The 23961-nt window shown below is 41.6% G+C and overlaps 1 long non-coding RNA gene across 1 annotated transcript in view; it reads left to right on the top strand.

Annotated features, from left to right (window-relative positions):
- Positions 1 to 6850: 6850 nt before the first annotated feature.
- The window catches only part of LOC117082296, a 102271-nt gene continuing 85160 nt past the window's right edge, over positions 6851 to 23961 (top strand). The window contains exon 1 of the long non-coding RNA XR_004436542.1: positions 6851 to 7001. This is a non-coding gene — a long non-coding RNA (uncharacterized LOC117082296). The remainder of the gene's footprint in view (positions 7002 to 23961) is intronic.

Below are 23961 nucleotides of genomic sequence, written 5' to 3'. Positions count from 1 at the left end.
CAGCCCACATCCATTTGTCCTTTTTGAAAACCACAAACGAGTGCTTGGGCATACATGACATTCTCCGGCACAGCCCTCTGTACTCATCCAACTAAATGAACTGGCTTGTTTACTCCTTTAAACCACAGTGGCTCCAACTGCTGCCCACCCTCTTGGCCTGCTGAAAGATCTCCTGTGGTTTTGGAGCTCATGGGCTCGTGAGGAAACCAAACACCGCATGTTCTCACTCATAGGTGGGAATTGAACAATGAGAACACTTGGACACAGGAAGGGGAACAGCACATACCCGGGCCTGTCGTGAGGTGGGGGAAGTGGGGAGAGATGGCATTAGGAGGAATACCTAATGTAAATGACGAGTTAATGGGTGCAGCACACCAACATGGCACATGTATACATATGAAACAAACCTGCACGTTGTGCACATGTACCCTAGAACTTAAAGAATAAAACAAAACAAAACAAACAAACAAACAAAAACACTGCCGGGTGGCAGGGTGTTTTAACCAGAGTTGTCAGTGAATGACTAGAGTTGGGGAGAAGAATTTCTAGGTAGTTCCTCCTCTGGCCACAGGATGGATTCATTTTCCATCTGGAATTGCACCATGAAGCCTTGGATGCTTTCGTTCTTCCATGCCTGGCTTGGATCCTGAGGCTTGGGTGTGCTGGGCAGGAGCACAGGGTAGTAAAATGAAAATATCATGTCTATACTCAGGGAGTTCAGAGGGATGGCCTTGATGAAATCAGTCCTATTAAGTACCTAGAAAATAGATGTTAACAAGGTTGTTATGCAATGCTACTGATTTAGAATGATCATGTGTATTAATCAAACAGAAGCAGTAGAGAGAGGCATAAATTGATTGTTTAAGGAAAATCTAAATGCATAGTTGTAACAAGTGACTTTTTTTTTCTTTTTACTTTGACACAAGGTCTTGCTCTGTCACCAAGGCTAGAGTGTAGCATCTCTATCACAGTTCACTGTAGCCTTTACCTCCTTGGCTTAGGTGATCCTCCTGCCCAGCCTCCTGAGTAGCTGGGACTACAGGTGTGCACCACCACACCTGGTTGATTTTGTACTTTTTGTAGAGGTAGGAGTCTCACTTTGTTGCCCGGGCTTGTCCCAAACTCTTGGGCTCAAGCCAGCCTTCTGACTCCACCTCCCAAAGTGCTGGGATTATAGGTGTGAGCCACCATGCCCAGCCACAAATGACTTTTATAATTGTATCTAAAAGTGTCATGAAATGCAATATTAGTACTTCTATTTTATGAAAATACTATTAACACATAAAGAAGATTGGTTTTCAAATTTACAAGAAAGAACAACTCCATTAAAAAGTGGTCAAAGGACATGAACAGACACTTCTCAAAAGAAGACATACATACAGCAAAAAACATGAGAAAAAGCTCAACATCACTGATCATTAGAGAAATGCAAATTGAAACCATAATAAGATACCATCTCATGCCAGTCAGAGTGGCTATTATTAAAAAGTAAAAAACCAGCCAACCAAACAAATAACAACAAACAAACAAAAAACAGATGCTGGTGAGATTGCAAAGAAAAAGGAATGCCTTTACGTTATTGGTGAGAATATAAATTAGGTCAACCATTGTGGAAGACAGTGTGGTGATTCCTCAAAGACCTAGAGGCAGAAATACCATTTGACCCAGCAATCTCATTAATCGGTATACATCCAAAGGAATATAAATCATTCTATTATAAAGATACATGCACGTGTATGTTCACTGTAGCACTATTCACAATAGCGAAGACATGGAATCAACCTAAATGCCCATCAGTGATAGACTGGATAAAGAAAATGTGGCACATATACACCATGGAATATATGCAGCCATGAAAAGGAATAAGATCATGTCCTTTGCAGGGACATAGATAGAGTTGGGAGCTGCTGTCCTCAGCAAACTAACGCAGGAACAGAAAACCAAACACCGCATGTTCTCGCTTAAAAGTGGGAGCTGAATGATGAGAACACATGGACACAGAGGGGTACACACACTGGAGCCTGGCAGGGGGGTACAGGGGGAAGGACAGCATCAGGAAGAATAGCTAATGCATGCTGAGCTTAATACCTAGGGGGTGGGATGGTCAGTGCAGCAAACTACCATGGCACAGGTTTACCTATGTAACAAACCTGCACATCCTGCACATGTACCCCTGAACTTAAAAGTTGAAGAAAAAAGAAAGAATACTGCTTTTCAACCAAGTTATAACAAAGTTTCATGATAAAAGTGGCAAGAGATTTTAAAATGAGAATTGAAACCAATTAGGAACTTGCCATATAATATACCAGATACAGAGGACTCATGAAGAGCCCAGAATTATTCCCACTGGGAATTGCCCAGATGGTGATGACAACTCCAAGTACAACGGCAAACCTCATGTTCTTCTGTTCTCCCAACGGGCCCATGGGAGGGAAGACCAGCTATTCAAAGCCCTCTTTTGTAGGCTTAGAAAGTCAAATGTCTTCCAACACCACATTCCTCATAGCTTGGTAGTTGTGGTGAGGGTGGGCGGGTCCCAGTTCTGAAGCCAAGGCCATGTGACCTCACTATCCACTGAATATCCATACACCAGTGTGTTAAGATACAAACTTCAGGCTGCACGTGGTTGCTCACGCCTGTAATCCCAGCACTTTGGGAGACCGAGGCGGATGGATCACAAGGTCAGGAGTTCAAGACCAGCCTGGCCAAGATGGCGAAATCCTGTCTCTACTAAAAATACAAAAATTAGTCAGATGCAGTGGCAGGTGCCTGCATTCCCAGCTACTCAGGAGGCTGAGGCAGGAGAGTCACTTGAACCTGGGTGGCGGAGGTTGTAGTGAGATGAGATCGTGCCACTGCACAACAGCCTGGGAGACAGTGAGACTCCGTCTCAAAAAAAAGAAAAAAGATACAAATTCCACCATGTCATAATAATATTGACTATTCAGCCCTTGGAATATGTGTGCAAAAATATTATTTTTCTACTCTTATGTAAATTCAAATGTTGTCTGAACAAGTTTCATTGGGAAACCTTGGGGAAAAAATCCATTGGGAAATGTCCTGTGGGCTGGGCTTGGTGGCTTACCCCTGTAATCCCAGCACTTTGAGAGGCCAAGGTGAGAGGACTGGTTGAGCCCTGGAGTTCAAGAGCAGCCTGGGCAACACAGTGATACCCTGTCTCTACAAAAAATTAAAAAATATTAGCTGGGTATGGTGGTGCACACATGTAGTCCTAGCTACTTGGGAAACTGAGGTGGGAGGAGCAGTTAAGTCCAGAGGTTGGAGGCTGCAGTGAGCTATGATGGCACCACGTACTCCAGGTGGAGTGATACAGCAAGACTCTGTCTCTCTCTCTCTCTTTTTTTTTTTCTTTGAGAGAAAGTCTCACTCTTGTCCCCAGGCTGGAGTGCAGTGGCGCAATTTTGGCTCAATGCAACCTCCGCTTCCTGGGTTCAAGCAATTCTCCTGCCTCAGCTTCCCGAGTAGCTGGGATTACAGGAGCCTGCCACCATGCCTGGCTAATTTTTGTATTTTTAGTAGAGACAGAGTTTCACCATGTTGGCCAGGCTGGTTTCAAACTCCATAGATCAGGTGATCTGCCCACCTCGACCTCCCAAAGTGTTGAGATTACAGGCGTGAGTCACTGTGCCCAGCTGACTCTGTCTCTCTTAAAAAAAGTCTTTTACTATAAATTTCATTGCATATGAGTTAGTTTGATTTTAAGGAATCTTCCTATCACTTCACACAAAGCTTAGCTAATGAGGAATACAAAAGACTTTTTAGCCTTTTATTGGCCAAGGACATCTACAAAGCCACTTGCTGTGCTAAGTAACTAGGATCAGAACCTGTATGGCCTGTAATGTCTGTGTAGTCAGTAGACCTTGGACACAGACATCACAAAACCATATAACCAGAAACGACAATTTGAAAAACATGTTGGAGGTTGTTGCTTACGTTTGATTTTTCTCAAACATATCAGAAACTCTATTCCTTAAGTCCTGGATGCAAATCACATCTTTTCCATTGAACGTGACAAGCTTGGACTGATAGACAGTATTGCCATCCCCATGAAAGAGTGGAGCATCAGGCTTCCTGCTGACAGAAAATTCTGGGTGGGTTTGTAAGACCAAGTCAACTTAGTAGAAAATACTGTGTTGACTTTTCGTGTGCAAGGCTCGAGTTTCTGATTTCTTGAGTGCCAAGGGGAAGGTATTGTCATAGGAAATGAAAGCTTGATTAATTAGAACAGAGTTTTGCCTTTTAAAAGATTCAGTCACTGAACTTAAAGGACTACACTGAACTCTCAAGGGGGAGGCTGCCCTTCTAATTCTTTTCTCTCCCTAGGCAGTGGTGACTCTTTTTCCCATGCCTTGAAAAAGCATGTTGTGGACAGTCACACTGTGGGAATAGCCTCATGTAAAACATCCCTCGGGTCTTGGTCTAACCATGACCATCTATTAGTTATCTATTAGAAAAGGAAAGGCTTCAGAGATCCACAAACTACAGAACAAGCAAGAAATGTTTTCTCACTTCACATGACATTGCCGGGAGTGTACTCTCAGTGGGACAGCTCCCACCTCAGTTAGAAAAGTCAAAAATTAAAGTGCACTTAGTGATAGCCTTGCAGGCTGCACTGGTGGGCTCCTGGACACACCATACCTCTGTCTAACTACAACTGTGACTTTGGTGTCTCTCTGTCTGGTTGGCACATGACACAACAATGTGCAGTCTCCAACCTTCTCTTGAGGCAGGCTCTGGGCTGCTGATCTAGACTATTTCTAGTTCAGATGGTGATCCCTGTGTCCAAGTCCCCTCTAAGTCAAACTCTAAGTGGCTCCAAGCCCAACTGAAACCTTATCTCCCAATGGGACCCAAAAATAAACTGGATACTTAGAGATGTTCTGGGCAGGAAATTATTCTGGGTCAAATTTTTTCATTTCCAATTCATTATAAACTGCAATTGCATAAGAGGGTTATATTAGTCCGTTTTCCCACTACTATAAAGAACTGCCCAAGACTGGGTAATTTATAAAGAAAAGAGGTTTAATTGACACAGTTTCCCATGACTGGGGAGGCCGCAGGAAACTTGCAGTCATGGCAGAAGGGGAAGCAAGACCTTCTTCATATGGCAACAGGAAAGAGAGTGAGCAAGAAAGGGAAAACTGCCTTATAAAACCATCAGATCTCGTGAACACTCACTCACTATCACGAGAACAGAATGGTGGAAACCGTCCCCATGAACCAATCACCTCGTATCGAGTTCCTCCCTCAACACGTGGGGATTATGGGGATTAAAATTCAAGATGAGATTTGGGTGTGGACAGAGTTAAGCCATATGAAGGGTCAATCAATTGGTAAGGTTGTTTTCACCTTTTATAAGTTATAATATTTACTTTCTGTGAGTTTGACTAGATAAAACCTGCATATGTACAGAATCCATAAACCACAGAAGAGTACACAGTGTAGTGTTACTCTCTTTCTTACCTCCATTTCTCAAGGATCCAGTTTCCCTCTTTGGGGACATCTGTTTTTACCCTTTCTTTAACCTTTCAGGGATGATAATATATGCCTACACCCAAACTACACATACAGAGATAAATACATACGATTTTTCATCAAATGGTTGTATACTGTACAACATTAGTTCTAAACTTTATTTTTTAAACCTAGCAATATTAACTTGAAGTCATTCTTTTTGATCGTTGTATAATATTCTGCTTCATAGATATGTCATATTCAATGAGTTTCCTGTTGATGGACTTTTAAATTGTTTGCAGTATTTTGATATTGTAAACAATTCTGCATTCAACATCTTTGTACACACATGATTTCACATGTATATAGTTGTAATATACATTTCTAGAAGTTGATATGACATCTTATTATAATTAATGATATGCTACCTGTTTTTATTGATGCATTAATTTCTTTCACTATGTAGTCAGTGTTTTCTTTTTCTTTTTTGTGATGTGAAAAATTAAGTTTTCATTAATGGTTTGTTTTTATAAGAATATAGTATGCCTTATATAATGACTCTATTTCTCTGATTATCATTTGTTTATTTCTTACTATAATCAATGTTGAATTCAGTGATTACTACTTAACCCCAGCCTTCTCTCTACTATGTGATTCTGTTTGATTTTTGCTATTTTTCTTAGTATTAATATTTGTATATGTAAATAAACTTAAATTTGTTGGTTTATCAGCATTGGTGCTTGGCTATAGGATATAAGGAAATCTCTAAACACATTAGAGATTATTATTTTCCTCTTTCTATCCCCTTTCTCTCTGAAGTTTTGTTATTTATATAGTATTTCTGTTGTCAAGAATTATTTCTTTATCTTTGGTATCCATTAGCTCTACTGGAATATGTCTCAGTGTTGATAATTTGATAGAATGCTTTTCCTAGAATAAGACGTGCCATTTAAGATTTAGACCCAAATCATTTATTAATTCTGGATCTCATTAATCTCTCACCTATATTTGTTGTTTTTCTCTAACCCTTTCCAGCTCTCATCTACTCCCATTTCACCCCCTCACTCTTCTTACTGTTGTCCTCCACATCTCTTGCTATGTTTTCAGCAGTGTCTAGGCCATTTGTGCTATTTCTGAAGTCACCTTCATAATTCTCTTATTATTCCATTGAATATTCTCTTATCATTTGGCTTTAAACTCTTGTGAGTTTGTGATGAGATACTGATGCTAGTTTTTAACTGGTCTGTGGCACACTGTTTTTGTGAGATTTGCTTTCCCTTCGCCTACTGCCATGATTGTAAGTTTCACTACTTTTAAATTTGTCAGCCTGCTCCACCTCCCCCAGCTTCCTCTCCTCCATTTCTTTCTGCCTTTCCTCTTGTAGTGTCTCTCTATAGATCCTGTGACACTTCCGTAGCACTAGTCTTCAGGAGGATGGGCTTCCTGAACCAGCCATTACCGGTGGTGAATGTGAGGCAGGGGACAGAGCCATCTAACTTCCCTGTGAAGTTCCTCTTTGCAGAGTGGTATGTGTGAGTGAGCTCTCTTTTCTTTCTCCCTGCCCAGCAGAGATTGGCAGCTGCATTGCCATTGGCCATACACACCCCCCTTGCCTTTACCCTGCCTTGTGGGCAGATGGGATAATGGTAATCCATTATTCAGCTCTGCCTCTTGTGTTTCTGGAGGACAGAGGAAAGGAGGCATTGATAGCTTTATTCTGCCATTTAAGTATTGGAATTCTGCCAGGCATGGTAGCGCATGTCTGTAATTCCAGCACTTTGGCAGGCCAAGCTGGAGGATTGCTTAAGGTCATGAGTTTGAGACCAGCCGGGGGAACATAGCAAGACCCCATCTCTGAAAAATTATTTTTTGATTTAAATATTGGAAGTCAACTGGTGAGTTTTTAAGAGTTTGGTAATATTGAGAAAAGAGCAATGGTCTTGAAGCAAAATGAGCCATCTCGCCTCTTCCTAGCTCTGCAACTTTCAATCTCTCTGAGCTCATACTTTGTTGTCTGAGATGATAATGAAGCCTTTGTAGCCTGGCTCCTGGGGTTCCTGTGGGCAAGAATAGCAAAATGCCTGTGAAAGTGCTTTCCATGAAATTCCCTGTATAACTGTGAGAAATTCTCAAAATTATTATTAATAATAACTTAAAAAAAAAGCAAAACCATCATCCCTTAAGGCCTATCTTAATGCTAGTTTCAAATTTACAGGCCTCGAAATGCAGGAGGTTCATAAAAGCATTTTGCTCACTCCGAGACTTCCATTGTTTGCCAAGGGAACATTTCAAATTTTAACAGCATCTGCCCTTCCAAGGAGCCATCTTCATTTTTAAAGAGCCCCAAGTAAACCCTGCATGATTTTTACTATCCGTATTTATCATTCTTTCTTCCTCATAATTACAGCTTTAAAATAAGCTCTTTATTATTTGTAGAAACGTTTTAAGGTCCAAAAATAGCTTATCTTAGAATTCACCAACAGCATCCCAGAGCCAGCTTGAGGGAAAGCTCTAAAAACCTAGGATAAACTGCTATGTGCTTGCTCTGAGGTGGGGTTCTCAAAGAGTGCGTTTGATTAGAATCTAAATCTGATTCAATTTCACTGACTATCTACTACCAAAAAGAAACCCCACTGGTGAAGAGTTTCTTACAGTCCTAGCACCTTCTCATATGAGAAGACTTTTTGGAAGAGCGAGAAATTTTGTGTAAAAATATTAACTGGTTATTTTTAAGCTATCCTTCACAATATGTTTCCTCAGTGCAGATAGTTCAAATATAGATCAAATATGTCCCTGACAATTTACAACATGTCTCATAGGGTTTATGAAAATTAGAGAGTTGATTTTCTTTTTCTTTTATTTTTATTTATTGTTATTTATTTTTATTATGATTTTTTATTTTACTTTAAGTTCTGGGATACATGTGCAGAACATGCAGGTTCGTTACATAGGTATACATGTGCCATGGTGGTTTGCTGCACCTATCAATCCATCATCTAGGTTTTAAGCCCTGAATGCATTAGGTATTTGTTCTAATGCTCTCCCTCCCCTGGCCCCCCACCCCTGTGACAGGCCCTGGTGTGTGATGTTCCCCTTTCTGTGTTCACGTGTTCTCACTGTTTAGCTCCCAATTATGAGTGAGAACATGTGGTGTTTGGTTTTCTGTTCCTGGGTTAGTTTGCTGAAAATGATCATTTCTAGTTTCATCCATGTCCCTGCAAAGGACATGAACTCATCCTTTTTTATGGCTGCATAGTATTCCATGGTGTACATGTGCCACATTTTCTTTATCCAGTGTATCATTGATGGGCATTTGGGTTGCTTCCAAGTCTTTGCTTTTGTAAATAGTGCTGCAATAAACATACGTGTGCATGTGTCTTTATAGTAGAATGATTTATAATCCTTTGGGTATATACCCAGTAATGGATTGCTGAGTCAAATGGTATTTCTGGTTCTAGATCCTTGAGGACTTGCCACACTGTCTTCCACAATGGTTGAACTAATTTACACTCCCACCAACAGCATAAAAGCATTCCTAAGATAAATAATTTTCTATTTTATTCACCTTATTGAACTTTATAAAAGGTATAAATTTCCATAATTCCCCTTCAATAATTCAATAAATATTTAAGAATGCTAATTCTTCTAGAGCTGTGATGTGTGAATGATGCTATAGGGAGGACACCAATGACAGGATTTAACGTTAATTTTGAACATGCAATGTGCCAGGCATTGTACTAAGTACGCATGATTGCAACAAACCCTCAAAGTATTCTCAAGTATTAGCTTATGTTGTTGTAATAAACATCTTCAATATCTCTGTGGATTACAAAGAATATTGATGTGACACTCACAGTACATTAGGACTGAGGGTCAGCTGCAGCTCTTCTGGGCTGGGCTGGGCTTTTCTTATCTTTTCATTCCAAAAACCAGGTTGAAGCCACTCCCTGGGACAGCAAAAGAGCTGGTTGCAATGCCTCTGAAACCTTCTGCTCAGACATGCAAAACATCCTATCCAATCTTGTACCATTGGCCAAATCGAGTCACAAAAGAACGAGAAAGAACAGTACATTCCATCTACCAAGAAGGTTGGCAATGGCAGAAAGAGTCCAAATAATTGTGAATAAAGAATGCAATCTGTGTTTGGGTGCAGTGGCTCACCCCTGTAATCCCAGTACTTTTCGAGGCCGAGGTAGGCAGATCACCCTAGGTCAGGAGTCCAAGACCAGCCTGTCCAACATGGTGAAACCCTGTCTCTACTAAAAATACAAAAATTAATTAGGCATGGTGGCTAATTGGATACAATGTTCATTATTTGGGTGATGGGTACACTAGAAGCCCAAACTTTGCCATTACACATATACCCAGGCAACAAACCTGCACAGGTACCCCCCGAATAATTGGGGAAAAAAAAGAACACGAGGACACTGGGAATGAATGGGCAACACCCCTAACAACCCCTGCTTTGATGAGGCAAATCATTTACCTGTTTACGCCCCTTCTTGTCAAGTGACACTGCCAAACCCAAATCAGTGAGATGAGGGTAATCACAGGGAAATCTCAAAAAGAGGAGAAGAAAACGAGTAATTGTGAACAAATAATATAATCTTCATGCCTCATGTAGCAGATACTGTTATGAGTCTTTTGATAAAGAAGGAGGCTGGGACTGGTGGCTCATACCTGTAATCCCAGCACTTTGGGAGGCCAAGGTGGGTAGGTCACCCGAAGTCAGGAGTTGGAGACCAGCCTGCCTAACATGGTGACACCCCGTCTCTACTAAAAATACAAAAATTAGCTGGGAGTGGTGGCGTGTGCCTGTAATCCCAGCTACTTGGGAGGCTGAAGCAGGAGAATAGCTTGATTCCGGGAGGTGGAGGTTGCAGTGAGTTGAGATTGCACCACTGCACTCCAGCCTGGGTGACAGAGCAAGACTCCATCTCAAAAAAAAAAAAAAAGGAAATTGAGGCACAGAGAGATTGAATGTTTTGTCCAAGGTCCTACAACTGTTTAATGGTGGAGGCAGGATTTTATCTGAGGCAGTCTGTCTGACTCTAGGATGTTAAAATGCAGATTATTTCCCAGATTCCTCCTCCAGAGTGCTTTCTCTCTCTCTCTTTTCGGAATTTCCCATACCGTCTTGTCTAAGTCTTCAATAGGCTATTAATGAAAACAACTTTAGTAGAAGATTCAAAGATGGCAAATCATAAAGGCTGTGTGAAATGATGTCATGGGTTTCTTCAAGAAAGAACTCATTAAATTGATGCCAGTTGTAACTTGTGAGACCATAAAGCTTAACAAAAGTATATTGCAAACGGGAAGGTGATCCAATCACAGTGTGTTCAATAACTACATTCCTTTAGAGGAGCTCCCAGTTTCCTCTGAATTGCCATGCTACGCTTTCACGCAGAACCTGGGAATATAAAAACCTGAAGTATCAGTGGAAGGGATTCAAATTTCTGAATCTTACACCCAGATAAGGAAATCTTTTAGGACCAAACCTAAACGATTTGTCAGTATCAGCCTAAGTCTCTGGATTCAAAAGTAATCCAGATCTTGTTAAATATCACAGTTAGCAAAGCAGCTATTAAAGCCATATGTTACAAACCCGTCACGGGCAAGTGTTAAAATTCCAAATGAGGTTTCCTTCTCATCCTTGACTTTTCATTCTTTTATTACTCTCATTTCTTCACATCTATCTCAGATGTGCCTGGTAGAAGAATTTCCTGTAAATTGCATTCCGATTTGTCACCAGGAAGGCACTGAGCTTAGATCTGTTATATATCGAGGCTCCCAAACATTGCCTAAATAAATGTATTACTATATAGATTAAATCAAATTTAAATAAAGTCAAGAGTGGCCTTGGGGAGAGTCATACAAAAACACAGCTGACACCCTGAATGATGTGAATGGAAAGAGCAAGGGGAGGAGTAGCAAAGACTGAGTCTGAGAACCTTTTATATTCTTAGAGGCTCCTCCCAGCTAGGGGTGGCTCAGGTCCCAGCATACCAGCTGCCATGATTATTAGGGGGAGTAGTCAGGTTGTCAATACTAAAAGGGGTGTTGATAGTGAATCAGAAAAACAATGAATGAGAAGTTTAAACTGTTGTCATTGTATTGGCTAAAGAGAAATGAACCAATGAGGCTAATTAGTAGACTGTGCACAGTTGTATGAACTCAGATTATGTAATTCTTGGAATATCACATCATTGGGAAAAGTATGATTGTTGGTTTGATAATTTTTAGCATTGAAAGATATTTGCATTCCGTACAGAGGTCTGTTGTGGTCGCTCACGTCTGTAATCCCAGCACTTTGGAAGGCCAAGGCAGGAGGGTCACTTCAGGCCAGGATTTGAGACTAGCCTGGGCAACATAGCAAGACCCCATCTCTACTAAAAAATAAAAATAAATAAATAAATAAATTCCATATCTAATCTAGACCATAAGTATTAGACACCATTACTAGTAGTGCCAGGCCTGCAGCAGCTTCACAGGCTGTGAAGACTGGAAGAATGATTACTGTCTTGGTGGCTTGGGTGAAGTGTAAATTTAAGATGATGAGAGCCCCATGGTAAACATTGATAATATTATGCCTTTTAGACATAGTAGTGAAGATATTAGGTGAAGTTGGTAAACTAGTGTCTTTATTAAAGATATAATGAAAACTAGAATAATATTATTATAAATAGAAGGCCTATTGGTAATTATGAGTAATTACAATTTGAGTCAACATAATTTAATTTAAACTAATTACCCTATTCAACTCACTCTAATCCTCTATGGAGCCATTCGTAGGCAAGTCCCAAGGCTAGAATGGAGACTAAATAAGTGCTATAGCTAATATTAGTTTTAGGCTGCTTCTTTGGAGGGCTCAATCTAAAGTCACCCATGATTAGGTTTTAAACACAGGCACGTTTACATTCTAGACTTTCTTGCCCTAGGGTGCTGAAAATTGGAAGGAACTTCCTAAGGATATTGATCTGCTTTTGATGGAAGCAGGAACTGAGTATTCTGTGACCCTTAGGAATCCTGCCTGGAGACCTGGTTCTTTGGAGCTGGTTCTGTACCGCCTTATGGAAGTAGTCAATCAGGACTGGGAGAATGAGAGGACCATGGTGCACCTAGGGCCAATGAATTGGGGACCATCTGGTGCTAGGGTGCATGCAGGACTCCCGCACTCTCCTGGAGAAAAGTGAGCAGTTGCCATTGCTTTTTACCCATATACTGGGATATACCACTGGCAAGCAGCTATCTTTTCTCTGAGAACTTCCTCAACTATTGAATTAGTGGATAAGTTAACTACTATCATGAACAATCTCCAATTTTTAATAGCTTAATGGCATAGAACTTTTCTTTCTTTCTTTCTTTCTTTCTTTCTTTCTTTCTTTCTTTCTTTCTTTCTTTCTTTTCTTTCTTTCTTTTCTTTTTTTCTTTCCTTCTTTTCTTATTTCTTTCATTCATTCTTTCTTTCAGATGGAGTCCCACTCTGTCACCCAGGCTGGAGAACAGTGGTGCAATCTTGGCTCACTGCAACCTCTATCTGCCAGGTTCAAGCGATTCTCCTGCTTCAGCCTCTCAAGTAACTGGGATTATAGGCACACATCACTATGCCCAGCTAATTTTTGTATTTTTTAGTAGAGACAGGGTTTTACCATGTTGGCCAGGCTGGTGTCAAACTCCTGACCTCAGGTGATCCATCCACCTTAGCCTCCCAAAGTGTTGGGATTACAGGCGTGAGCCACCATGCCTGGCCAGAACTTTTATTTCTGACTCAGGTCAGAGTTTGATTGGGTATTTGGTGGACAGCCTCCCATGCAGTGGTCATAGGACCCCATGATTCTTCCACCAAGTGCCTCTACCATTTTGTGTAGTCCTAGGGGTCTTCACTGGAAGATTCTGGAAGTGGTGCCCATTGCGTTGCTCACATTTCATTTGGCCCGAATTTAGTCACAGTGCGTCCATATAATTGTCTGGGAAGCCGTGTAATGTAGTTTTCCTGGGTGCCCAAGAGGAAAATGAATGGATCTGAAGAACATGATAAGAAGGCCTATGGAGCCCAACATGCCTATAGGTGAGAACCGAGTGAGGCCCACCTGCTGTGAAGAATGCAGCTGTTAAGCTAAGCAGTTTCTCTTCTCTTATCAAGATAAGTTCTGAGCCCTTGGCAACATCTACGACATGCTACACAATTCAGCACTCACCTACCTTTCAGGTTTCATCTCTTGCTGCTCAGCATTCAGCCCTCTCTCCTTCCCTGCCCCACGCACTTAACACTCTGACCACACCGTACTACTGGCTATTCTTTGAATGTATCACACACGTTCACACTTTTGGGCTTTGCAAATGTCATTTCCTGTCTGAGACTCTTTTCCTCCACCGTAAGACCATCTTTTCCTCCACCATAAGACCAGCTCAGACATTTCTTCTCTGTGAACACCTTCCTTGAACTTCCTCCCCCAAGCAAAATGAATTACTGCCTTCTTCATGCACCCAAACCTTCTTTATGGTATTTTATTATAATATGACATTGCATCTTTTTAATTTGCTTTCCTGTTTGCCTCTCCCCCTATACTGTAAAATGTTGGCAGAAATAATTAAGTGAGATAGATAGGTCAATCACTTGTAAGGAACAATCTGCAATTTTTAGTAGCTTAATGGCACAGAAAGTTTATTTCTCACTCAGGTTATAGTCCGATGGGGTATTTGGTCATGCAGCAATTCTGGTTCCCCAGGTTCCTTTCATCTAAGGGCTCTCTCCCTTACTGTAAAACATTGGGAGAAATAATTGAGTGAGACGGATTCCCATGAGTCCTTAAGGATATCAGCATCTCAGTGAATAACCTCTTAGTAAGTGTAAGTCAAGAATCAGGCAGAAATTCTTGCCTACAATATAGTAAAAAGCCTGAGTTTTATTTAAGAGATGTTGTAAGCTATTTGGAAATGTGTTATAGATGCATCATTCATCCCTGGAGAAATATAAAAGCTAAAAGAAAGCATAGGTGATACTTTTCTGAGGCCAAGACAATCATGATACTGTATGCTTCGCACTGCTCTCCACAGCGGTGACTGACATGCACAGAAAAGAGTAAAACTGAGGTCGATGAGGGTCTCTGATGAAATACAATCTCCATAGCATTTGTACTGAGGAACCCTCAAGTTTTGGAGAAATGCAGGACAGAAATGAGCTTTTGTGACCATTTCATTGCCTGGTCTATGTGAGGGAGGTCCTCTCGCAGGGGAATGTGGGAAGCTCTGGGCTGAGTTACTCTGAATCCTTTCTCAATGAATGAGGCTGAATTTCCACCTTACCAAGGTCAACACGGACAGCTACAGTTCAAAAGAAGATTTTTCCATTACCATAATGGATTGCAGTAAAAACCATTGGCTGAGTCTCTTCCTCCTCATTTTGGCATTTACAATCTTAGGCTTAGCAACTTTCAGAGTAAAATGAGTTCGCCTTTTATTCATACTTTTATTTTCTGCAGCAATTTCATGTGCTTGTGCTTATACAAGCTCACCATCTCTCTGGTTCCCTCTCTCCTGGCTCTGATTTCCCTACTGCCTCAGGCCAGACCTTCTAAGACAATCTTTCCTAACAGCCAATGCCATGGTTATTGTTCCCAGGACTGTTAAAAATACTCTGGTCTGCTGCTTCGATCCTTAAAGAAAAAGTGATGAGATCATTTTCCGCTTGGAGAGTAGATCCAGACTATGAGTGATTGGCATTAGGGCATTGAATTGCAGAAGAAACAGGTGTTAAAGAGACTTCTCCCATCTTATTAAGCATCCTTTTCATACATTGATTCACAGACTTGTATCAATTCTCATGACTAAACAGGCAACCCTGTAATTTGTCAGCTACATCATTTTTCCACCCCTGGCAACAGTTTCTCTTCAGTTTCTGCCTAGATTGTCTATTGTCTCCATAAGTTTCTGCCCAAGGTAAGTGACAGAAGGATGGCTGTATGAAATTAAACAGCAAAAAGCAACAGGCATGTAATGTAACAGAACTATCAGGCAGGAACATCAATCTGTACTTTTATTTGCAATTCTGGTAATGGGGTTCCTCCCATGGCTTTTCAGGTGTTTTCTGACAATAGCTTAAAGTTAATCAACTTTTAATATTTAGAAATGACCCTTTGACAAAATAAGGAGCAAGGTGGGGGTATGTATAAAAAGGAGAGAGAATCCTAAAGTGAAAATACCGAACATCAGAAATCAGGAAGATATTGATTGAATTCCTTTCAAATCTTTCAGCCACAGTATAAAACATTTTTAGCACAGGAGGTGTGAAAACCACAAAACATGTTTATACTCGAGTAAGCTAGAGATTTGCAAACACCCTGTTACAGACATCAGGATCAGAAGACAACTTCAGTTTTAAATTCCCCAGTTGAGGAAACGACAATGGCTATTCAAGGAAAGATAGGCATTTCAGAGAGATCTGAGTCCTAATTCTAGCTCTAACACTGACCATCTCTCTAACTTTGAATACATTTCTTTATTTCTTGAGACCCCAGTTCCTTCATCTGCAAAGTAAGAAAATGGAATTAGATGATCACCAAGATGACTCCTAGTTCTAATGCTCTGCGAATGCCGTTGTCTACTCCGTGTCATGTCATCTGGAAAATCAATTCTGTAGAGTTACAGTGTCCAGCTTATGCCACTGGAAAATGGTAACAACTGTGAAATGAATCCCTTGTTGATTTGCCTTAATATTTTCAATTTTGAAAGAGTCTGTGTGAATATGTGTATATACTTTGGTATGGGCCACATGCCTGTTGTAATGTGTTATATTCAGATTTAAAAACCTTAAAGCAACCAAGTAAAGCCATTACATTTAGGAGACCAAAACCTAGAGGATCCACCCTAAACAGACCTAGTACCTTTCTTTCTCTCCTTTGTCTTTTTTTTTTTTCCCTTAAACTATCCTTCCCCTTTTCTCATTTCACTTTCAGAATCCAGGGAGGACTCCTTCAGACTGGTGCACTTCTGTGTAACAGATTTCCAGTGCCAAGGTTCTACTGAGGCCTGGAGGGACTGCCTTGGTCTTCTCAGGGAAGATTAGGGCCAAAGGAGATTGGAGTGAGCCAGTCTGGGATAAGGCTTGCCTGGAGCAGGGGCAGTGGGTGATGACACCCAGGGGGCGAGTGAGCAGTTTTAAGTTCTTAGGCCAATAGACTTCCGGTAGCCTTCAGAAGTTACCCTGAGCAAGTTCCTTCCCTCACCCCTCCCTCCCTCCCTCCCTGCCTCCCTCCCTCCCTCCTCCCTGCCTCCCTCCCTCCCTCCCTCCCTGCCTCCCTTCCTTCCTTCCTTCCTTCCTCCTTCCTTCCTCCTTCTCTCTTTCTTTCTTCTTTCTTTCTTTCTTTCTTTCTTTCTTTCTTTCTTTCTTTCTTTCTTTCTTTCTTCTTTCTTTCTCTCTCTCTCTCTCTCTCTCTCTCTTTCTTTCTCTCTCTCTCTTTCTTTCTTTGATGGAGTTTCATTCTTGTCTTTCTTTGATGGAGTTTCATTCTTGTCACCAGGCTGGAGCACAGGGTGCAATTTCAGCTCACTTCAACCTCCGCCTCCCGGGTTCAAGTGATTCTCCTGCCTCAGCCTCCCGAGTAGCTGGAATTACAGGCACCCATGACTGTGCCAAGCTAATTTTTGTATTTTTTTTTTTTTTTTTGAGACAGAGTCTCGTGCCCAGGCTGGAGTGCAGTGGCGGATCTCAGCTCACTGCAAGCTCCGCCTCCTGGGTTTATGCCATTCTCCTGGCTCAGCCTCCCGAGTAGCTGGGACTACAGGCGCCTGCCACCTCGCCCGGCTAGTTTTTTGTATTTTTTAGTAGAAACGGGGTTTCACCGTGTTAGCCAGGATGGTCTCAATCTTCTGACCCCGTGATCCGCCCGTCTCGGCCTCCCAAAGTGCTGGGATTACAGGCTTGAGCCACCGCGCCCGGCCTAATTTTTGTATTTTTAGTAGACACAAGGTTTTACCATGTTGGCCTGGCTGGTCTTGAACTCCTGACCTCAAGTGATCCACCTGCCTCGGCCTCCCAAAGTGCTGGGATTACAGGGGTGAGTCACCATGCCCAGCCCTGAACAACTTTCTTAAATGTGGCCTCACTTTAGATATCGAAGACCAAAATGCTTCTAAACTCTAGAAGGTGGAGGCCGAGCAAATTTCTTTAATGTGGATGCCACCTTTTATGGTTTGGAAGCATCTTGGTCTTCGCTATCTGAAGTGCAATATGCAAAATCAGTTCTTCTCCAAACAGATGTTTTTGCAAAGCTTATTATTCTTCAACCTGGTTGTTTGAACTTAGATGTGCGATAAATTCCCCTATATGTGTGTTTTAAGTAACAGACATTATTTTCTTTTTAGTTTCACTTTTATAACAGAGACAAAGAGCAGAAAAATTTCAGAAAAGAAATTTTATTTATTTTCTGCTTTTTATTTTTATTTTTGAAACTGAGCCTCATTCTGTCATCCAGGCTGCAGTGGCACAATCACAGCTCACTGCAGCCTCAAGCTCCTGGGCTCAAGTGATCCTTCCACCTCAGTCTCCTGAGTAGCTAGGATAACAGGTGTGCACTATCACACCTCCCTAATTTTTTACCTTTTTTTTTTTTTTTGGTAGAAATGGGGTCTCACTATGTTGCCAGGGCTTGTCTTGAACTCCTGACCACAAGACATCTTCCACCTCAGCCTTCCAAGGTGCTGAGATTATAGGCATGAGCCACTGTACCCTGATAATTCCAGGGTTTACTTTGATTGGAAGGTTTTTTATTGCTGCTTCAATTTTTCTTTTTCTTTTCTTTTTTTTTTTTTTGGACACAGTGTCTCACTCTGTCAGCCAGGCTGGAGTACAGTGGCATAATCATGGCTCACTGCAGCCTCAACTTCTCAGCCTCCAGCAATCCTGCTGCCTCAGCCACCTGAGTAGCTGGAACTACAGGCACACACCACTATGCCCGGCTAGTTTTTGTATTTTTTTGTAGAGATTGGGTTTCATCATGTTGCCCTGGTTGATCTCGAACTCCCGAGCTCAAGCGATCTGCCCGCCTCAGTCTCCCAAAGTGCTGAGATTACAGGCGTGAGCTACTGTGCCTGACACAGAACAGGAATTTTAAAAATAAAACTCCATGGCCCAAACTGAACCTAATGCCCAGAATAACCTTGATGTCTGCTATTGGACTAAGATTGTTGGTCTGTTGGTCTTTGGCTAGTTTTTTATGTGTGAACCCAGCAGACAGCCAGACACCATGATGGGTTCAAGAATGTGAAGCTGAGGTCCAGCTTGCAGCTAAGCGGTTGCTGGCACTGGAAAAGAGGTGTGGCCGCTGCGCTGGTCTGAAGCTCATTAGATGTCTACTTGTGTGAGGCAGTGAGGTGCCTGGAAGCAAACCCAGCCAAAAGAAAGAGGCAACCAGGTTTGTAGACTTAACCCAGCAATCAGACCTTGCCTACAAGTTGAATGAGGTGATTTGGAATCTGTCTCTCTGATTCTCTCTTTTTAAAATTTTTAAAAAATTTATTTTGTTTTAGTAACCCTCTGATTCTTTTCCTGGCTGTCTTCCAGTGAAGTCCTATTTTAGGAACAATGTTTCCCTAAATAAAGACTGTTTTCCTAAAAGCTCTCATAAGATGTTGGAGACACAAGAAACAGGACTCGAGGGCCTCATCCAATGAGATGACGAGCAGTGGTCACGACAGCCTTCAGGCAGAGCAGCAGGTGCACTGAGCAGACTTGATGCGGGAGACAGTGCCAAGTTGAAACACCTCATGCAGCATGCAGGAACTGCAGGTGAGGCTATTTTCAGCAGGCATAGCAGTGGCTGATACTGCAAAAGGGAAATATATATATATATATTCTAGAGACAGGGTCTCATTCTGTGCCCCAGGCTGGAGAGCAGTGGCATGATCATAGCTCACTGCAGCCTCTAACTCCTGGGCTCAAGGGATTCTCCTGCCTCAGCCTCCCAAGTAGCTGAGACTATAGGCATGCACCACCACGCCCGGCTGACTTTTGTATTTTTTTGTAGTGATGGGAGTCTCACCATGTTGCCCAGGCTGGTCTTGATCTCTTGGCCTCAAGCGATCCTTCTGCCTTGGTCTCCAGAAGTGCTGGGATTACAGGCAATGAGCTACCATTCCTGGCCCAAAGGGGAAATATTAATGAACTCTGTAGACACATTCTGAAGCCCCCCAGAAATATTCAGGGCAAGGACTGAAGGCAAGGAGCAGGTGAGGCCATGAAGCACCAAAATTTTCATGACAGAAGTTAAGGGTTCAGTTTGTCTTTCTGGAGTTTATAATCTGGCTGAGAAGGCAAGACCATCACCCCTGAAAAACTTGAAAATAATAAAATATAGGATGTGACCAAACACTAAATTGCTTCTCAGATTTTATTCGGCCTAATCACAGCAGTCTTTGAGAAGGAGGTAAAATCTCACAAGGACATAAAGAGTGGGTGGGATTTGGGAAGGTAGAGGGTCTTCCAAAAGCATTAAAAACTGTGGGCCAGAAACAAAGACCTCTTACAAGCACACTGAGCCCTTGCCATGTGCCATAAACTGTCTTAGGACCTTTCTACCATGTGTGGCTAATCCTCACAACAATTAAGCTTTTATTTCTACCATTATGCAAAGGTGAAGATCACAGATTCAGATGAAGCGATGGCCCATGCCCATGCCGTTAGGATGGGAGAGCTGAGTGAAAGGCAGATGGCAGATCTGTCTGCTCCCTGAGAACAGAGGGGACAATGCAAGACAAGGAACAGGGATGCCACAGAACAGACAGGAAACCTTGGGAGCCATTCCCAGAGGCTTGTGCGCAGTTCTATAGATAAGGGAAAGTCACTGGGGATGTTTTTTGGAGGAAAGTTAATATATTTATTGTGGTTGGGCTGATTAATTACGAAATGGGAAGGAAGAGCGTGAAAATAAAAGCAATCTAGCAAGAACCTAAAATTAGTAATCTAGATATCATGGACTATGAAGGAATGGTGAATTGAACGTTTGAAAGGAAGAAACGACAGGCCATGGTGACTTGTGCTTTTTTCTCTCTTAGAGGCAGAGTCTTGTTCTGGCACCCAGGCTGGAGTGCAGTGGCCCAAACACAGTTCCCTGCAGCCTCAACCTCCTGGGCTCAAGCAATCCTCCTGCCTCAGCCTCCTGAGTAGCTGGGACTACAGGAAAGCACCATTATGCCTGGCTAATTTTTAAAAAATTTTTGTAGACACAGGGTCTCACTCTGTTGCCCACACTGGCCTCAAACTCTGGATCTCAAGTGATTCTTCCGCCTCTGCCTCCCAAAGTGTTGGGATTGCAGCTGTGAGCCATCATGCCCGGCTGACTTGTCCTTAATAAGAACCACACATCTTATGACACCAGAAGACTCTCCAAGCAAATGCTGCCTTTCATCTGGTGGGCCAGGTTGTGGCAATGCTGGGCCAAACTGTGAGTCCAGGCCAGCACCAGAGGACAGGGATTTCCCCAGTCACTAAACTGAAATGGAAAGTCAAGCTCAGAGACTCATTGCAAAAATGAACCTGAACACAGGTGTTGGGCAAGATCAGAAAGGCTGGTAGTAAAGATCTCTCTGGGATGCTAGAGTCCTCCTCAAGTGCAACCAAGGGTGTGAGCAAAACAGAAGACCTCTGTAGACTGGAACCAGGGCTCCCCAAAGTCTAGCAAGCACAGAGCTCAGACAAGGTCTGGCATTTTATGCGTCTCTGTTTCAAGCAAGGAGATTAAAGGATGCAATTAGCAGCCAGGCTCTTAGAACTGTAGTTTTAGCTTAACTGTATTTTAGAGAAGTCTCAGTCTTTGAAAGAGGCTAGGCTCTATTTTACATGTGTCGTATTCCTGGGCTAAAGTGATCAATAAACGATAATGCCCTAATTCTCATCCTGGAGTATATGTGAGTGTGTGTATGTAAAATTGTCTGATGTTAAAATGTATCATTAATTTATTTTCCAGCATCTAGGTTAGACTATAATGATGTGATATATATCAAGTGAATTTCATGGCTACAATCCAAATGTAACAAATGAATCATTTAAAATGATCTGCCTATTGGTGATGCCAAATTTTTCATTTTCTTTCATTTTATAAATGCATCCTATCTCAGCTCAAAATCAATCTATTAACCTTGAAAACATTTTGAGCTGGAACAAAGGTTAGCAGTGAACTTTGTGATCGTCCGCGTGATATTAGTCATAGTTAGCAATTATTACTGGCTTTGAGCGATGAGGAACCTGATGAGACAAGACTCGTAACGTGGAAATGACCAATAAACTAAACTTCAGAGACTGCAGGGAAAATGAAGAACATGCAAAATCTGGTTTTTAAGCCCCAAGCCTGTTGGCTACAAAGCTCCTGTCTTTTTAAAACAAATGTGAACGTCTTGGCAGCTATTCTGATAAATTACATGTGAAATACTCGAGTAAAATCCTTGTGTTATGAGATAAGGAATTCTGTTTACTGGATTTGAAGGGCAACTGAAGTCTGAAAAAATGATGTGTCTGCTCTCAAAGCCTCCACTGGGATGAGTCTGATGGATTTCCCAGGTGCTAGAACTATTTTCTCTGCCCTGAAACTGGAGGAACAAGGCAGATAGAAGCTTAGCATGATTTTTAAAATTAAAGTCCAAGTGAATATCTCAACTAAAATTGCCTGAGGAATACATATATATATTACCCTCTGGATGAATTTTGTATTACATTATATAGATTTTAACACAATATAAAACATATAGATACTTTTGGATTCATGACATGAAAGGTTAATGTTTTGCCCATATGGGACGTAGGAAAATACTTCTCTTAAATTCCTCAGCCTTGTTTTATAGATATTCTGCTTCTGTACCACTAAGAGTATGGAAACTTGTTACTGTAAATGGAATATTTTCCCTCAATTATTAGTTAGACATGAAATAAAATAGTGCCATCTTTCCTGTAAAAGAACCTCACTTCATGGAATTTCAAAGTATTTTCTGTTGTATTATTTTTCTTAATTTAAAAACATTTTCCCAAGGCAGGCAGATCACCGGAGGTCAGGAGTTTGAGACCAGCCTGATTCTCTTGCCTCGGCCTCCCGAGTAGCTGGGATTACAGGCGCACACCACCACACTCAGCTAATTTTTTGTACTTTTAGTAGAGACAGGGTTTCACTATGTTGGCTAGACTGGTCTCAAACTCCTGACATCATGATTCTCCCACCTCGGTCTCCCAAAGTGCTGGGATTACAGGTGTGAGCCACCGTGCCCGGCCTAATTAAATTTTTTAAAAGTGAGTTTTCTAGAATGTTAGCTTCTGTTAACTTAAATAAGTACATTAATTTACATAATTTAAAATAATTAATATAAAAGATGGTCAAACCACAACTCTAACTTGTGAGATCTAGAAACGTGGGTCTAAGGTTAAGCCATTGCCGTTAGGACAGTGGATAATGGAAAATTACTTCCAGTAAATACATTCAATGACTTTTCCAGAAAATTTGATTTTTGTAACTACTGTGTCATATCACCTGAAAAATGTTCTGAGTAGTTATAACAGAAGAGGTGGGCGGACCTATATGATACACTTTCCATGGGTCCTCTTAAATATTTAATACATCATGAGGTTCATTGTAGATTCTCAGTTCTTCTTGAACTGAAAATTCCAGTTCCAATGGAACTCCTCGGAAAATGGAAGGAGCCTCCACTTCCAGAAAAGACCCAAATAAAGATTACAAGAATGAGCAATGGAACTAAACTATTGAGGCCACAGAAATACATTAGTTTCTGTCTAGGAAGAGGCTACAGGGGCCAAGTCAACTATAAGGATTTGCAAATGCAGCCTGGGCAACGTGGTGAGACCCCCATCTTTACAAAACATTTAAAAAAAATTAGCTGGGTGTGGTGGTGCACACCTGTGGTCCTAGTTACTTGGGAAGATGAGGCAGGAGGATTGCTTGAGCCCAGGAAGTCGAGGCTGCAGTGAGCCTTCTGTTCACGCCACTGCACTCCAGGCTGGGCAACACAGCAAGACCCTGTCTCAATTTTTTTTTTTTTTCTGAGATGGAGTCCTTGCTCTTGTCACCCAGGCTGGAGTGCAGTGGCCCAATCTTGGCTCACTGCAACCTCCACCTCCCAGGTTCAAGCAATTCTCCTGCCTCAGCCTCCCGAGTAGCTGGGATTACAGATGCATGCCACCATGCCCAGCCGATTTTTGTATTTTTAGTAGAGACAGGGTTTCACCATGTTGGCCAGGCTGGTCTCAAACTCCTGACCTCATGATCCATCCACCTTGGCTTCGCAAAGTGCTGGGATTAAAGCGTGAGCCACTATACTCGGCCTACAAATTTTTTTAATTAAAAAATTTTTAAATTAAATTAAATTTAATTAAATTAAAAACAAATTAGAAAAAAATTTTTTTGTAATTGAAAAAATTTGCAAATAGCTTTGAGTCATATTGTGAAAGAGGATTAATCCTGGGTACACTCGTGGAAGTCTTGGGCTAAT

This window comes from Trachypithecus francoisi, unplaced genomic scaffold (assembly GCF_009764315.1).
Source record: "Trachypithecus francoisi isolate TF-2019V2 unplaced genomic scaffold, Tfra_2.0 Lachesis_group9, whole genome shotgun sequence".
NCBI classification, from domain to species: Eukaryota; Metazoa; Chordata; class Mammalia; order Primates; family Cercopithecidae; genus Trachypithecus; species Trachypithecus francoisi.
The sequence above is the reverse complement of the archived record's forward strand: the minus strand, read 5'-3'. Positions and strand labels throughout refer to the sequence as shown.